This window comes from Podarcis raffonei, chromosome 11 (genome assembly GCF_027172205.1).
Source record: "Podarcis raffonei isolate rPodRaf1 chromosome 11, rPodRaf1.pri, whole genome shotgun sequence".
Taxonomy (NCBI): Eukaryota; Metazoa; Chordata; class Lepidosauria; order Squamata; family Lacertidae; genus Podarcis; species Podarcis raffonei.
Window position 1 is genome coordinate 60,761,635 of NC_070612.1, and position 18,321 is coordinate 60,779,955.

Sequence of the window (18,321 nt, forward strand, 5' to 3'; positions counted from 1 at the left end):
AATACGGAGAGTGGTTCAGCCCAAGTTGGTTTTGTCTCAGAGCCTGGCAAAGGAGCAAATAACCTAGCAGCATTTGAAATCCAAAGTAGTGCCATGAAAGCAAACATTTGTTTAGTAGGATTGAATTTGTCTCGTTTCTAGCAGGTTCTTAGTTTTGGAGAATGACGTATAGCAGTGCTGCTAATTTCCATGGCAGAACTGAAACCCTAAATTAGCAAAAACCGGTTTAGGAGGTTTGAACAGAGCACAAACAATAGAAAAGGGCACCCCTCTGATTAATGCCAAACCTTTGCTACCCTCTTTGGGCTAATGGCAACGTAGACAATCCATGTCATACAAGTTCTCACAAAAATTCAGCAGCATTTCTCCAAATACACATTTTTTGTATACAATTTCTCCTTCTATAGGCATAATTTGCAGGATGTTTTTCCTGATGCATTTTCAAATTCTGTTCTCACTAATATCTACATTTTTATACACACTTGCTCCTAATAGGGTGCATTTTCATACAAACCTTTTTGTTGGGGGACTGCATTTGGAGAAAGGCTTTTAAAAAAGAAAATCTGGATTTTGGGAAATGAGAATCAGAGAGGTTCCTGTTAGCATGTGAATCAACTCAAATTTCTCCTCCATTCCTAGTCCAAATTCTCCCTGTTTCAGCTAAGTTTCCATTTGCATTTCACTCAAAACAGTTCACAACAAAGCACCACAAAAGCAACATAAACAGCAACCATTCACTACACTGGCTCTTCCTAAACTTCTGATGGCCCTTCAATACAAATTATTCCTGATTCTTGTCTGGTAATATACATATTTTTGTTATTTTGTACACAGGACCACATCCAAGAGCTGTTGCGTAAATGGTTAAGAACACCCTCCAGTAAGTCTCAGCTCTAGCAGAAGAATTCATGTCTTCAATCACAAAACAACCAATAGAAATTTTAGAGATCTTGCATCTGTTTCTTTGCCCTGGCCTGTTTGCAGGATAACAGTTATTACTCTAGCAGCTTCCCCTGCCATATGTGTACAGTAAGTAAATGAACATAAAATTGAATGAACACATAAAAGAAGGATAAACCCACCTAGCTTAACAAATCCACTCTCCCACCTGCTGTGCACTGGAACATGAACAGAACGTCATATGGATCACAAGGATTAGTCAAATAACAAGTCTTGGCTAACAGCACAGTCATGTGGATGAGCTGATTAGTTCTCAAAGCCATTCTCTGATATTCTGGGATATCAGCAATCATGCTTAATTCATTATTCTCAGCCAATGGCACTTGAAGATGTGCAGTGATTTTCATTTGACAGAGCTGTGTGAACTCGAAAAATCGTGGGTGGAAAAAGATTTTTCTCCAGCTTTGAAGCTGAATCTCAAATCTGGCATTTTGTTTTATGCACTAATTAAACTCATTCCTGTACCAAATTGCTTGAGCTGTGGTTTCAAAAACACATGGCCAAATCAAAGTTTGGGTTCCTTAGATGGGTCCCTCAGAGTGAATTCACACATGCACGCTCATCACCTGATGACTATAGCATCAAGTGATAACATGTGTGAAACAAGCTGCTACAGATCGAACACCACAGACAGAGCTTCCATATTTCAGCTGAGGCAATTCACATATTCTCCTATGGGTTATTGAGTGATAAAGCCGTTGAATTATGAGATGTTGGATGATGTACATGCATGTGTGAATTAGTCCTTTATCCACTGTAGGAGGTGACAAAAGATCCAGTAGAGACTAAAATTCAACCAAGTGGTGAGTTAGGTTGTTGTGTCGATATTATACCGTTATCGTATTGGGAATAGTATAATCTGTAACTGTAGATCAACTAGAATGAAGTGAAGATATTTCAAACAGCATCTGAAAACACTTCCAGTAGACTATTAAAGGTCATGTGGCTTTTTTAAAAAAGCACTTTTTAGAAGGGTGGAATAAGTGTTTTTATTTTGGGGGGAAAGGGATCAATTAATAATAAATATAATATCTGACTGTTTCACCTGCATCCCATTTTTATTTAATGGCTTTCCTCATGAAAATCTATATTTAAATAGTAAATATTTATTTTATTTATTCTCACAAAATATGCATTTCTAAATGTTTTTTATCCCAAAGTGCAAAACTTTTATATGCATTTTGGTAGACTTTAAAAAAAATAAATTTAACAATCAATGTGCCAGGCCAAACTCTCCAGGGAAATTATTCCAGAAATAGGGTGCAGCCCCATTTATGACACAAAACGTATCATATCTGAAGATGGAGGCATCAGATTAAGATCTTAAAATTCACATAGGTTTATATGGGAGCTCCTAATTCTGTGATTAGTAGTTACTTTTACAAAACTGTTTGCATTTCCATTTTGACACAAATGATGGAAATGGCTAAAATAGTCACAATAACTTTCCAGAAAATGTATTCTACTTCTTGCATGTGTTCCGCATTTCAGATCATTGGACAAGGGGCCTTCTCAGTCTGAGCTGCAGCTATGTTACTTTCTATTGTTCAACTGGTCCCTTATGTTACCTTCATTATACATCATGATATTAAACTGGATAAATCTCTCTAAATGGTAATTTAGCAACCTAACCAGGGATGGAGAGAAAGAGAGAGAACCATAATAGAACAAAACATGTAGATCAGCCACTTGAACAATGGGCAAAGGTCTAGTGTCCATCATAAATATGAAGAGTTATTCTTTGGCTTTAGGAACTGAGGGAAACCTCTTTTCCAGGACTTATTGCCAATCATCCATACATCCACTGAAGTTCACTGAACCCTGTGAAGTGGAGGGGAGCAGGATGATGTAGGGACAAGGCACAATCAGAATAGACTGAGCACCCCACAATTTTCTGAACATTGGCATTAGTTGTTGGCTAAGCAATGCACTTTAACACACATCACAGATGTGTCATTTCCTCTCAAATGTTCTCCTTAAGTTCCTTATGGTGTATAACGTGGCTACTGCCAGCGACAATATGAGTCTGCTTTCATCTTGGATAGCTCTCAGAATGAAGGTCTACATTCAAATGATATCAAATTGCTTAAAGACAGTTTCTTGCAAGAGGCAAAACAACCACCACAGATGGATTACTTTTCTATGAGCTTTGAACTGGTACATGTGGCCCCTTGCCTGCAATTTGCACCGTTCCCTTCTGAATCGCTCCTGTTCATAGCATCCTACTTTTGATTTTAAAAAATAGTTTTATGCTGCTTTTCTTGGCAAGTGCCCATCCAAACCATCTTAAAAGCAGAACAAAATATAAAAACAGGACAAAATTTAAAGCTTCAGAAGACTACAAGTCAACACTTGACATAATAAAAGACAGAACCGAAGAGAACATAATTGAGTCAGACCATCGCCTGGCTAACAAACATCGTGAATGGAACTTTAAAATGTACATTATTTGAAGGACATTAAAGATAAAGAGCCGTAAAAAGGGAGAAGACAGGCCTTGAAGTTGCCCACCAATACTTAGCACCTGGACAACAAACAAAGCAAGCACCAAAGTCACCTGGTCACAGGTGCAATTTAAGATATGGAGTGATGTAGAATGAATGCTCAAGGAGGCAAAAATGTTGTGTTGCTCCCATGCCACAAAATTCTGGCTTCAGAGTGCATTCTTTCTTATGCTCCCACAGAAACAGAAATGTGGAGCCAATAGAAGCACACTTGTGGTCTAAGCCGTCCCATCTTCACAGTGACTTCTAACTTGATATATCAGGTAGCTCCATTCAGACCTTTGTAGTTTGCAGTGTGTCTTAACTACTTAGCTTCTCTAGTGTTGATCCTTTTGTGTTTGAAGTTTCCATTCTCTTTCTTTACTCTGCTGATTAATTATTTCAGTCTGGCCACTCTTTTTTCTTTCTTAAAAAGCGTTTCATCTCTGCAAAAGAGAACAGAGTAAATCTTCAGATGTTTCCGTAGAGGTTGAAGCACTTCTGAAAGTTTCTCCTATTGATTGCTGCTTCATTCAAATGCAAGACAATTGTGGACCCCAAATACAGGGCTATTTTGATGTATGTGGTGAGGGTGTGTGATGGAAAACATTAGTCTCTTATGCAAAGTGGGCACAACTGATATAGCGTGGGTGCATCACCAACACATAGAGGAGCCCCATTGACTCAATAGACCCCTGCTTTCCCCTCTCCAAATTTGCATATGCACAGATGCACATGCCGTCAGTGTGAAGGCCTGGTTAGGAGAATTGGAGGTCTGTGCACTCATCCCATATTCCCATCTTGCCATCTCTCTCACCTCCAAAGCACCAATTGGATTGGTGGAATAAGGAGATGTATCCAGACCTCTCCTTCTTTCTAAACAGCCATTTTGCTGCATGTATGCATGGCTAACTACACAAATAGGCAGGGGGGGAATAAATAAGTTGGGCTCTACTCAGAGATGCCATCTCCTAGGGACCGAGTCCTTTTGCACACACCCCTCAAAAAAAGTGGTGAGCAGGCCAAGTGTGGAGCTGCGTGCCGCATGGCTTCAGTAGCCAGCTCCTCCTCCTCTGGCTGCAGAGGGGAAGGAGTGGGGAAGCACCCCCTGGCTGGTGGCGGCAGGCGAAAGAAGGGGAGCTGTGGCCATTGAAGTTGCGCTGCCACTGCGCTGCCAAAGCCGCATTCTGCTCTGCCCCTGGCCCTCACATTCTCCTTCAGAAGCTGATACCTCAGGCTCTACTGGACCCATAGAAATGTTCCAATTCTAAGCCTTTCCCCATGGTGGACCTGAGTGTGCACACTGTGTTTTGATCTCTTGAGGCAATAACATTTTATTTCATATACCAAAAGCGAGACACAAACATGCCTGCTCCTGTGGATGCATTGCCTAGCTCAAGAGATTCTGGCTGTTCCAGTTTGTTTCCACATCTGCAAATAACACCTATGATCCAGACATTTGATGGACACATTGCAGGGACAAAAGGGAGAACGTGACGTGGAGATACCATTTTCAGTGGAGCTCCACATCTCCCATAACACATTGTTCCTCCTCCAACTCCTTAAAGAAGCTTTGAACATGTGCCAAGGACAGTCAATGTGCCAGAGTAAAAGGCAGATCATGGTAAATATGTAAGCCTGTATCTCTGTTTGCATTCATTATTTAAAGTATTTCTAGGCTGTTTTTCTCTTAAAAAAATAAATAAATGAGAGCATCTTTTAAAAAACTAGAACGACAATAAAATAACCTTTTTGCATCTAGCTGCCTAAAGATTATATTAAGAATGGACATCACCATGGCCATGCTTTCACTGCACAATATGTCCAGCTGTTAAACAGTAATGACCCACTGATACAATTATCACAGCTTGGTGCAAAGTGTCCCCTTGTGAGGTGTGTGCCTGCCTGCCTGCGTTTGTGTGTCCATCTCTCTATTCACCGGCAAAGCAGCTCTCCTGTTTTTCAAGCTTAAGTAATGGTGCTCTACAGAATCTTCATGTATACGAAAACGCTTTTGAAGAGTACTTGAAGGTCTATTACTAATGACTCAAAAGGTTCATCTTCTTTTTTGCTTGCAGTTGCTGAATAGGAGAGAGGCTTGAACATGGCGCAGTGCTTCTAAAAAGTGCAATAATCTTCACACATTTGATCACAATGTGTGTTTTATAAACCTCAGCCCAGTTCCTAGTAGAAAGTAAGTGCAGTCTAGGGTCCTCTTTGTACTTATTGAGCTACAAGTGATAAATATGGGGTCCCCCCAGTATTGGCTATGAATTCCATTGTCATTGAAGTTGTAGCTATCAAACATATATTTTCCATAGCTACCAACAGATTTTAGCATGGTTGACCTTGCTATTTTATTGGGATAACTGGGTTCCAATTACCTACTGAAATCTTTTAAGTATACAGAGTGAGACGTGTTTGTCTGCTGAATCTTGGATAGAGAGTAGACTTACTTTACTTGTTGCAGTCACACACAGAGCGAGGCTTGTAGGTAAGAAAATAATAAAGTTCTTTATTGTAGGCACTACATGACGTGGGTAGAAAAGTTTCTAGTTCTAGTCTAACTAACTAGTGTAGGTACAGGTAGGTAGCCGTGTTGGTCTGCTGTAGTCGGAACAAAATAAAAAAAAAATCCTTCCAGTAGTACCTTAGAAACCAGCTAAGTTTGTTATTGGTATGAGTTTGTTATTTGTATCTGAAGAAGTGTGCATGCACACAAAAGCTCATACCAATAACAAACTTAGTTGGTCTCTAAGGTGCTACTGGAAGGATTTTTTTTAAAAAATGTTTTAACTAGTGTAGACAATAACAAGACAGCCATGTTTGCTCCTTTGTTCTTTCAGAGGATAGTTAAGGATGACCTCTTATCTTGAGGTTCAAGAGAGAAGTGCAGGAGGAGGAAGAAGTTATAAACAGGATGCAACCTAAGATGTACCATTCTAAACAATATGGAGATAAATCTGATAGGTTAAAGCTACAGGAATAGTCTGGGAATGTTGATGTCCCTGTCTTAACCCTAAGCAAGCCCCTCTTCTGCAAACTGAGTTGCACCCAGACTTCAGCAGCGAATGAGAAAGCAGCTCTCTAAGACAGGGGAGACTTGAATGGAGTAAAAAGGGGGTAGCAAAGGCAACACACACACACCACTCCGATCGTAGGGGGTGACAAAGATAATTCATGTGCGTCATTCTTCGCTGCTCTCTGTCTCAGACGGAGTCAGAAGACCTCATTTTAGGCAGGTTGAGTGGCAAGACACTGGCAAACATTGTGGCTGACTCCATGTCGAGAAGCCTCCGACAGCATCCTGAATCAGGATTAAATAAGGACAAAACAAATGTATCCTTACAGAAATGATGCCTAATAGCTGTGGGGGAATTCTGGTTGCAGTGTTTGAGGATTGAGAAGGAAGTTTTTGAATCGCTGCCACGAAGAGAATGAGAAGGTGTGGGAGCTTGACTTTGTTATAAGGTAACAAGGTGCCTGGAACCAACTGCTAAACACTCCACATTACCTTTGAATCTAGACTGTTAAACTAAGAAGAAACATTGGGATACCATTTGACTTTATGATTTTTAATCAATGGGAATCCATTGGGACAATTGGGTAAAAGGACAATTGGGAAAAGTGCCGTTGAAAGTGAATGTATGTTGCACAACAGGATCTCAGCTAGGTGAACCTCAAAACAAGTGTTGTACGAAAAGGGATAAAAGCCATAACAGTCTATTTTTAATTGAACCCAGATAAGGGTACAAATATACTGTGTGGGGTGCTGGAAATCCTTAATGAGAGGTGTTTTTTAATTCAACAAGGATATATTCAAAAAAAGTTAAAAGTGGAGAAGAAACAAGAAGTATTAAAGGAAATTACTCTCTCAGAGAAAAGCTTGGTTGAAAAGCCAGGAGATACAAAGATAATACAAACTATAAAAACGTTACAAGCTCAGCTTTCAATGTTAGTTCTTCAAGAGAGGGAGCAAAACCTAAAGTATATGAAGCAGAGATATTTTGAATTTGCAAATAAACCAGGTAGACTACTCACATGAGAAATAAAAAAAGGAAAGGAAAACTAACATATTAAAATAAATCCAAGTGGTGGAATAACATATAATGAAAAGGCAAAAAGACAGGAGTTTTTAAAGATTTTATTCCAGACTTTACCAAGGCAAGAGATGGTATGTATAGATGAAATAGAAATATACCTGAAGGGGAGAAATATACCAAAATTAACTAAAGACCAAGTTACTGTGAGATAAGATGGCGCCCGGCACGCTTCTGCTGCGCCGATGGACGTCTGTGCCGATAGAAAAAACTTGAGCTCCCTTAGCTCTCTTAGCATAGTCCTTAGCAGAGTTTTGCAGCGGCAGAAACTGTTGCCTTGTGTGTGGATAATAAATCAGACTGAATGCAGGCTTTTTGCTAATCTCCAACAGTCTTTTAATGAGAAGAAAAACATCATAAATCAGCCCGGCGAGAGAGCAGACATCCTTTCGCCTCTCAGCCAAAAACGAAAGGAAACTCACACACAGAGAAAGATTCCCGTATGTGAACATAACCACGCCTCAGAATGTGAGACGTCACACAGAACTGTTTAACCCTGTAAGTTCTGATTCTCCTCACACCCCCTCTCGTCTCGCATCCAGAGGGGAACTGTGAGTACAACTCACCCCAAACAGTTATGGGCAAGTAACAATCCCCACAAATCTCTTGGATCAAACACCAGTAGAACTCCAACTTCCTGCACAAATCTGACAACGCACTGAACTCAGCCTCAGTGGAAGAAAGTGCAATAAGACTTTGCTTCCGGGACTTCCACCCAACCAGGGATTCCCCGAACTTTACCACCAGCCCAGACACAGACTTCCTGTCTCCAAGAGATGCCCAATCGCTGTCACTCCAGCACGTAAGCCGTGCGTCACCTTCAGCTGACAACGTGAGGCAAACCTCTTTGGTATCCTGCGAATACCTCAACACTCTCTTGATGCCTTGCCAGGCATTCACACTGGGCTTTGTAGCCTCCCTGCTGAGCAGATTCACAGCAAACGCTATGTCTGGTCTGCTCCACTGAGAGAGATACACCAGACTCCCTAGTGCTGACTGAAACACCTCAGGGTTTTGGAACTCAGAACGCTCCCCAAGCTGACTGTCCTTCACGAAGTTGGTCTCCATGGGCGTTCTGACCCCTGCACAGTCAGACATCCTGAACTTCTCAAGCAACTGCTCACTCTTGCCTTTCTGACTGAGCAAGAAACTCCCGTTCTCAGACCTGTCTATCCTACCGCCTAGACAAACCTGAACGGGACCAAGGTTTTTGAGCTTAAACTTCTTACCAAGCTCTTTGGCAAAACCTTGCACCTGTCTATCTGTCTGTGCACTGGCCTGCTTGCCCTCTGGCAGCTTCGTGGTCGAGCACACATCTAAAGACCTCATTGAGTTCAACTCCTTTCCCATTGCCTCTTGCCACTTCCTGGCTTCTGCTTCAGGCAACTGTTGAACCTCCTCAAAACTCTCAGGTTCGCACTGCGCTAAACCAACCCACACACTGGTGACCTCAAACCTCTCAGGTGGTACCCCCTTTGTGGTGCGTGCGGAACGTCTGAGCACTGTCTCAGGTGCTCCCTCTGACCCACTGGGGCCAGCAAGTGTGTCTCTGACATCAGAAGACTCCCCCTCTGACTTACTGCGTCATCGGGCCTTTTGCACTTTACTAACGGGAGACGAAGGCTCACTCTTGGGCTCTCTTTTAACAACCTGTGGAGATGCCCCTCCCTGTTCTTGACCCTGGTCAGAGACCTGGTCCTCATCAACAGGTTCAGCTTCTAACTCTCCCTCCTCATCAGAGTCAAACAGACGCTCTGAGAGAACGTCAGGATTCGCATGGATCCTTGACCAACCACTCTGTTCACAGAACTCAGCACTTCTGCTGACTAGAATCCTGGACTGATCACCTTCTGGATAGGCAAATCTCCACCCTTTAGTTGCAGGCTCGTACCCACAAAAGATAATTTTCCGGGACCTCGGGTCACCTTTCTTGCGTTGAGCCTTTGGCACAAGCACCCAAGCTTCACAACCAAACACACGGAAGAAATGCACCTTGGGTTTCTTCCGGTGCAGTAGAAAGTAGGGTGTGTCTCCTACAACAGAGCTATAGGACCTGTTCAAAGTGAAGTTGGCTGCTTTCCAAGCTTCGGCCCAAAAGCTCTGAGGCAAACCAGAGTCAAACAGTAGAGCGTCAGCTGCCTCAGCGTTCTGTTCCTGCGCTCTGCTATGCCATTCTCCTGAGGAGAAGAAGCAACCGTCAACCTGTGACGTATTCCCTTCTGGCGGAAGAAACTCTGCAGAGCAGACCCGGTAAACTCTCCGCCTCGGTCACTCCGAAAACTCTGCACCTTGGTGGAAAACTGTAGTTCCACCTCCGCAACCCAGTCTTTGATCAGTTGCGCCGCCTCACTTTTCCGTTTCAGCGAGAAAACCCAGCAGTTCCTAGAAAAATCATCTGTCAGCGTGAGCACAAACCTGGCCTCGCCCAGACTCGGCACTGGCATGGGTCCACAAAGGTCTGTATGCACAAGCTCAAAAGGCCTTGTGGTTACCCTCTCCGATCTGGGATAACTGCACCTTTTTACCTTTGCTCTTTTGCATGCCCTACAATCCAGGAATTTATCACATGCTATCATCTGGCAACCTTCAGTGCATTCGGGCAACTTCTGGATATACTTCCAACAGCTATGCGACATTCTCCTGTCCCACAAGTGAGCACACGAATCATGTGTGGGAACGTTAGCACATTGTGCCTGTGCTGTCTCAGCGTCCCCCTTACCCTCCAGAGGTGTCTCCAGAACAAAGAGGTTGTTCTGACATGCAACATTGACCAGTTGTTTCCCACCCCTGGAAATAGAACAGACATCATTTGCAAAGCAAACCTTATAACCCTCCTTTACAAGAGCAGATACAGATAAAAGACAACATTTCATTCCTGGCACAATGTAGACCTCCAGCTCTGCCTGTAAAAAAGGAACAAACACATTGCCAACAGTGGTTAAAGGCCTCTGTGAGTCATCAGCAAGAGTGACTGTTTTCCCAGTTGAAACAGCCCTGCAGTTCCACATTTCACCACTAGGTGGCGCTGGCATCAGGTGATGGCTGGCTCCTGAGTCGATGACCCAACGCAGCATGCTGCCCTCACTGGAGTTGTCCCTCAGTGTTGCCATTGAGGCAGCTAGGTGATAAGAAGAACCATCCTTCTCACTTCCTCTGATGCAGTACAGCCTCAAGGAGAGCTGCTAGCAAGGTTGGGGGGGGCAGAGAAGACCAAAGGCAAGTTTGCAAAGTTTTCCACTGGTCGTTTGTGTGATGAGGAGGAACGCCGTCTCAGAGAGGGCCAAGCTGGCGCTGGGTGCCCTGCCGGTAGCAGAGGGGGGGCCAAGCCAGAAGGCACAGTTCAGGCTTTTTCCACTCGTCGTTGTTTTGTCTGCACGTCTGTTGACCATCTGCGTCGGTCCTGTCCGAGGAGAGCCAGAGAGGCCGTGCAGGATGTCTCCAAGGTCGCTTCCCATGGCAGTCAGCCAAGTCCTCGTGGCAGCCAGCCAGGTTTCCATGGCAGCCAGTCTAGGAGAGGAGGCCAGCGTGGGAATTATTATTATTATTATTATTATTATTATTATTATTATTATTACTATCATTTGCTGCTGTTATTTTAGTTTGGAAAGCATATGTAATTGATTAAGGTTTCCCCCACCCCTGCCCCATTTGCACTGTGCTTCCTTTGCATTGAAATGAATGGGGTGGAACAATGTAATGGCAGACTGTGAGATGAATAATATCTATTTTAGAAGAAGACAGACTGCAGTGGAATGGAAGCAGTGCTGCATGCAGCAAATGCAAAGCAGAATGCCTTCTTAAATCCTTAGCGTATATAGAATTGTAGCCTAAGAGGTCTGGCTCATTTCTTCCAGCTGATTTTAAGCCTGAGGTTGATATATGAGCATGGCTAATATGTAATGGAATTTAAGTTTTAGAGCATGACATTTTATATGGGGAAACATCCTTTGATAAATAGCTATTTGGCAAGGAAACCGCAGGTACAAAAGAAGCCAAGAACTCTTTGCAGATTGCAGATTCTGTGCAAAGCATATAATCCTCCCACATTTACCTACTGAAATGAAGACGGACAGAGAGGAAACTGCAGTTCAGCACACATTACTCTGACTGCATTAGGAGCACAAACACGAATGCATTATTAACAGGAGTAACAGATTGATCAGAGGCAACAATGTTTGCACCCTCCATGGAAATAGATTACTGAGCTGAAAAGGGGCCAAACACTTGGTAGGAAGAGTGTGTCTAGACAACATGGCACTTAGACCTTGCAAAAGACATTTACTATGGAGACAACGGAGAGCAATAGAGGCAGCTAGGCAGCTTGGCTTGGAAAGAGCTGTGGATTATGTCATAATATCAGACATTAATCTTCCAAGAGAGGATGGTACAAGTCTCTTTTGAGTCCAGAAACCTTTCATTTCAGTTTCACAAACTTTTGCTTCAATTTGAACTCTAAGGAAATGAAGATATTTTGCTTTCCCCTCATGTTGAAGCTGTAAACCTCACAGACAATTGCATAAGACAATGCGGCACACACTTGAAAGCTGAGCTGAAAACTGACCCTAGCATTTTAATGTTAGAAATCTTAAAGAAAACCACAACCCTGGGATTAAGAACCTCATGCTCAAAAAGTAATATATGATCTATATTTGCCTAACCTTAAATTGCTGTTGTTGAACGAGAGCTTAAAGCAGCTGTCCCCAGGCTCCAGAACTCACTTCATTGATGTGAGCCACTTCATTGATGACCTTCTTCTGGCAAGCAAGTGTGTGTGTGTGTGTGTGTGTGTGTGTGTGTGTGTGAAATAAAAATTCAAGTGACAGGTTATTTTAAACATATTTTAAACAGTTGCATTGGCCTGTTGGCATAAACAAAAAGTCACCAAGAGATACAAATTCAAAAGTGAGGATGCCTGTGAAACGTCTACTGGAAGAGTGTTCCACTGGGAACACTAAATTCCCAAGTTCTAGTTGAGGCCAGTGAGGCCTGTGTGACAACTAAGCACACTCTTCTGGGTGATCTCAGTGGAGGAGCTGGGATATATGGGTCTAGGCTGTCCTTGGGGCAACCTGAACCCACGTTGTTCAGGGCTCTGAATAGCAACATAAATATGTTACTGGATTTATAATATGGAAGTTTGCTGTGTTGATGTGAAGGCGCAATATAAATTGAACAATAAACATCTCCCCCTCCATCCCAGGCTGTATAGCCAAGCTGGATACCTCAGCTTTAGGTTATGGATAGAGAGTTCTTGCTTTGACAGTCTCTAGCCCTCTTCACAAGTTACTAATGTGAAAGGGATATGTATGTAGATCTCCAATAAGCTACTAACATGAGTTTGACCAAACTGCGGGAGGCAGTGGAAGACAGGCGTGCTCTGGTTCATGGGGTCCCGAAGAGCCAGACACGACTAAACGACTAAACAACAACATGTAGATCTAGGAGCGGGGCCACACTTTTAGCCCCATCTGTGATATTGAATCTTTTTCTTTCACTAACTGCACATTGCACTCAGTCGTGTTTGAAGAAAGTTCATCGTGCAAACACCTGCTCTTGTGTAGGTGCTCCACTGCGACTGGGCCATGTGATGGCATGGAGAGCATACTAGCAAGCCAGTGCTTGGAGGCTGGGCTTTCTTCTTGCACAAACGACATCAGTGGTTGGGCTAAAAGTATGGCCCTGCTTCTTACTCCAGAAACGTATGCCCCACATGTGATTAATGCTTGAAAAGAGCTTCTATGTTGCTAATATCAGGTGTTATGCCATTATGACCTCCTGCTAACAGACAGTTGTTTGATTCAATGGAGGCTTCGGTCAACTGAAAAGAAGGGTGAGTTGATTTTTGAAAATTTACCCTTTCTCCTGTAGTCCTCCCTTGCCCCTTCCACTCTGTTCCAAAGGGGCCCCAACCCTCTTCAGAAACATGGGGGCACCGGGGGCTACAGATGCAAGACAGTGAATAAGCAAAAACAACGTCTTTCCTTTCTGCTAATGGAAGCATCTACTGGATCAAAAGGGAGGGAAGCAATCAGAAACAACCCATAATGGAAATATTGCATTAACACTTTTTGCATTGAAATGGTGCTGTTGTGGTCCACTCTGATCTTCTACAGATAACTATCTATCTATTCACACACACACGCCCATGACAAAAAGCACTCTGTGGAGTATATTTGTTGTTTTCAAAGAAAACTGTTATGCTCTTTGAATTTATACTTCAAGCAATTTGTTCCTTTTCTTTCCTCATTTCTCTTCCAATGTTCTTTAGGAAAGGAATGGTAAAATAAAATATGCATTTCTCTCTCTCTCTCTCCCTGTTTAAAAAGAATAAGAATTCTATCCATTGAAATCATTTGTTTTTGTCTTTAATTTCAGGTCTATTTCTCTAACATGTATGTACACATGCAGAGAGAGAAAGTCTTCCCTGAGAATATTAATAAACTGTTCTCAATCTCCTTTAGTGTTTGTTGTTGTTGCTGCCCACATCAAAAGACTCCAGCAATCCATTTCACCTTTGGAAAACACGACCTGTCATCATTTAGGGAGCATTGCTCTGCTTTCTTCGGACAAGAAGGAAGAACTGTGCATGATAGCCTTGCTACCAGGAAGAGGTTGCTGCTGAGGAACCTGGGGCGAGGAGAGAGAGAGAGAGAGAGAGAGAGAGAGAGAGAGAGAGAGAGAGAGATTACTGTCAAGTAGAAGAATCCCTCAGAAGTAATATCAGTGTCATTGCAGTGACAACAACTGTAGGCCAGTTCCAGAGGTGAGTCGAAAGGAATTTAAATGAACAGAACATGTAGCATAGTTCAGGCTTACAACCACTTACCAGCATCTGTTTCTCATCCCTTTAACATGTTGCTTTTGAATTTAGCCCAAAATGTTCAAGTGGTTAGCAGCATTGGGAATTTTAGCAAGTGGGTTTTATTGCAACTTATTATGTTGTTTCTTCTTCTTTCCTTTTTTAAAAATGATTTGTCAAAGGATTTTCCAGTCTTTTTATTTTAAAGCAAATGCCAACTATTGATGTCTAAAGCAGTTCTTTTCAAAGCATTCTTGTGGCCTATGCCTGTATAACTCCAATTGATGTTTTCAGGAGTGGTGTAGTTAAATTCCTGTGTGCTCATTTAAATATGTGGAGCTGAAGCTTTTATGCCTGTTTTAGTAATTCAGCTAGTGCAACATACACCATGCAACTTGCAATGAGGAAGGCATGAAAAAAAAGAGGTGCTATTTATGGAATTTCCTTCCTCCCAAAGGAGCCCATTTTGACATCTCCTCTGCAACAATAAAAGAATGCTTACTGCCAGCTGGACAACCTCTTGGCTTCATTGTGGTCAGGAGAGGACATCACTTCCTCCGGCCCCGGCCATGTTGCTTGCTGGGGCTCGCCTGCAGTTGCAACCAATCATGGGTGAGCTAGGTGGTGAGGTTTGGGAGTGGAGCAGAAGGAAGTCTTCTTTCCTCTGGTCAAATCCCTGGCTATAAAAGCCAACTACACCCAGGCCTCAGCTGCAGCCATCACTAATTTCCCCCACCCTTTCTCCCTACTTTGTGGACTGTCCAAGGGTACGTTGGCAGGCGCGCTATAGGACTTTGTTATGTTTGGTTGCTGTATTTGGAACCAGAGAGGAATTTGCCTTCAGACTAATTGTTACAAAAAACCATATTGTCAGGAAAGCATTGTTTAATGTCTGGATAAGATATAAAGATTTGTTGGAAAGCAAAACCCCAAGGTGGCTGTCGCCAATGGAAGCTAAGTCTCAGAAAAAGCTCAATATGGAGGCCAAATGGCCAAAATATTGGGAAATTTTGGAGCAAGAAGGTGACAATTTGAAATTGCAGAGTTTTGAGAAATTAAAAGATAAAGTGCAAGATTGGCTTCATTATTATCAAATAAGAGAGGCCTATAATTTGGATAAAAAAATTGGCTTCCAGGTGGAGAAATCAAAATTGGAAATAGAATTGTTAGAATCTAAAACCAAGATATTGTCAAGAATGTATAACTTGCTGTTAAAATGGAATACACAGGATGAAACGGTCAAATCAGCTATGATTAAATGGGCGCAGGACATAGGTCATAACATTATGTTTGCTGACTGGGAGCAGTTGTGGACCACCGGTATGAAGTTTACGGCATGTAATGCCTTAAAGGAGAATATTATGAAAATGATTTACAGGTGGTACATGACCCCAGTTAAGCTTGCAAAAATTTATCACCTGCCGGACAACAAATGTTGGAAATGTAAAGAAGCTGAGGGAACATTCTTTCATCTTTGGTGGACGTGCCCAAGAGTTAAGGCTTACTGGGAAATGATCTATAATGAACTGAAGAAGGTATTTAAATTTACCTTTCCTAAGAAACCAGAGGCCTTCCTTTTGGGCATAGTCGGCCAATTGGTGCCAAAGAAAGACAGAACATTTTTTATGTACGCAGCAACAGCAGCAAGAATACTTCTCGCTAAATACTGGAAGACACAAGATTTGCCCACCGTGGAAGAATGGCAGATGCAAGTGATTGACTATATGGAGATGGCGGAAATGACCGGCAGAATCCGAGACCTGGGAGAAGAGTTGATGGAAGAGGACTGGAAAAAGTTCAAGGACTATCTACAGAAATATTGTAAAATGTTTGAATGTTAAAATGATGTGGGATGTGAAGATAACATGGCATTTGGGATTTGGTTAAAAGAGCTATGAAAAAAGAATCTTAAAAAAGAGAGGGGGGGTATGACTTGAATAATATTATGTAAAAGTATATAAGGTGGAGTAAAGGACCAAGATAAGGGAAACTAGAGACATAATAAGTGGGAACATATAATTACAAATGAGGTTTGAAAAAGGGTTAGAATTTGCTGAATTTGACGGAATAAAGAGGAACACAAAAAAGGGAGATGTGAGGAGGTCAGGAAAGAGGGATATAGAACCTTGAAACGAAAAAGTGGATTTTTCTTTTTTTTTTTTTCTTCATTAAGTGTGTATTTTCTGTTCTCTGTTTTCTGTTTTGATTTATGTGATTGTTTGATTTATATGATTCTATGATTTCTATGTTTTGTAAAATCCTAATAAACATTTATTTTTAAAACAACAGACTAATTGTTACAGCAACTGCCACAATTTCCTGGCAGATAAGCCACTGGGTTGACTCCTTGGTCTAATTGGAAAGGGGTGCCCACTACCACTCCAAGGACCAGGGTGTCCCCACAAAGGGATCCTGGGAGAGGGTGCTTCTGTCCAGATGCCCAGATGGGAGCTGATAGGCCCAACACCCCCACAATGATGATCTTGGGGTGTTCCCAATTTCAGGTACATCATAGAGTGATCCTTAACCTTGATTAACTCTGCCATAGGAACCAGCTGTTGGGCTGGTCAATTCACAATACACACCCAAAGCCTACGCCAAAACCTGTTGACATCTGTAATCAATAATGTTGTGGCCTGTTTAAATCCACACTGGTTTTCCTGTGTTTATTGCAACTATATACAATATAGTTGCCTGGACCCACAACTTTTCTTTTGAGTATTTTGTGTATGGGTTATACAGTTACTGGCCACAGAGGAGACTGCAGTGTCTTCATGAAATATGGTTTATTTACACATATTTACCCAAATCTGGATGGAGAGAGGGTTCTGAGCATTATAACAAAGAATTGGATTTCCACCCAACTTGAGAACATGTTATTTACAAACCAGTGTTCAAAAGCCTGTTATAGTGTGGTGAAATAACTGCACTAGCTGAGAAACCACTAACCTTGGTTAATGGAAAAAGCAGTCACATGACAGCCTCATACACCCTTAGTATTCATTTCAGCATAAACTGGATCCTGTTGCATACACTCAACCCAGGGGAGCATTGCAGTGACATGGTAGAATACTGATGCAAGCTACTACAGCAAGAGTGGGAAACCTGTGGCTCTCCAAATTTTCTTGGACTCCAATTCTCATCAGTCCCAGTCAGCATGGTTAGTGGCCAAGGATGATGAGAGATGTAGTCCAGCAACATCCTGGCTAGTTGCATAGAGGCCTACTTCAAAATATTGGTGGCTGAATCATGTTCACATATAAGGCCTGGCACATGTTACAGGATGTCTGCACGTTGCAGGCTCACACTGTGTGACCAAGCTAAATTGCTGCCTTGTCCTAGCTGAGGTATATAAACCAGAGATCAAGGATGTGTGCCTGCACCATCTTATGTTAGCAAAATAACTCCCTTCTTAAGAACTCCTGGTCCCACTAGTACTGAACAGTTGGCATTTTACACAAAAAATTGCTCCTGCAAAGTTACATGCTTGTTAGTTTCAATTTTCCCGATAAAAGACAGTGGTGTCCTGCAAGCTACTGAAGTGCTGCTAATGAGTACAATAATCAGATAAAAACGGGCTGGATGCTTCTCAGAGATGCTGGGCACAGCCTAAAGATTCCCTTTAGAAATACCAGGGGGAAATGCTCACTCTCTCTTCTGCCACGGGAGACTTAGGAAGGATAAGACTGGACTAAATTTCAATCATGCTGCAAGTTATTGATTATTTAATCTCTTGCTGTGCAGAATTTTTTTAAATGGCTATTAACTTTGTTTTAAACAGAAGAAAATAGATTTTGCATCCTTGTCTGTTTTTGTTTAACATGCATATACTGGAATCATCTAGAGATTTTTTGAACTTTACCTGTTCATTGAGTACATTTTACCCCACGTTTCCTCCATCATGGTACTCAAGACAGCACACATGGAGCTTCCTCAGGGAGCTGACTGCAAAATGCTCACAGTGAGACCACGCATCCCA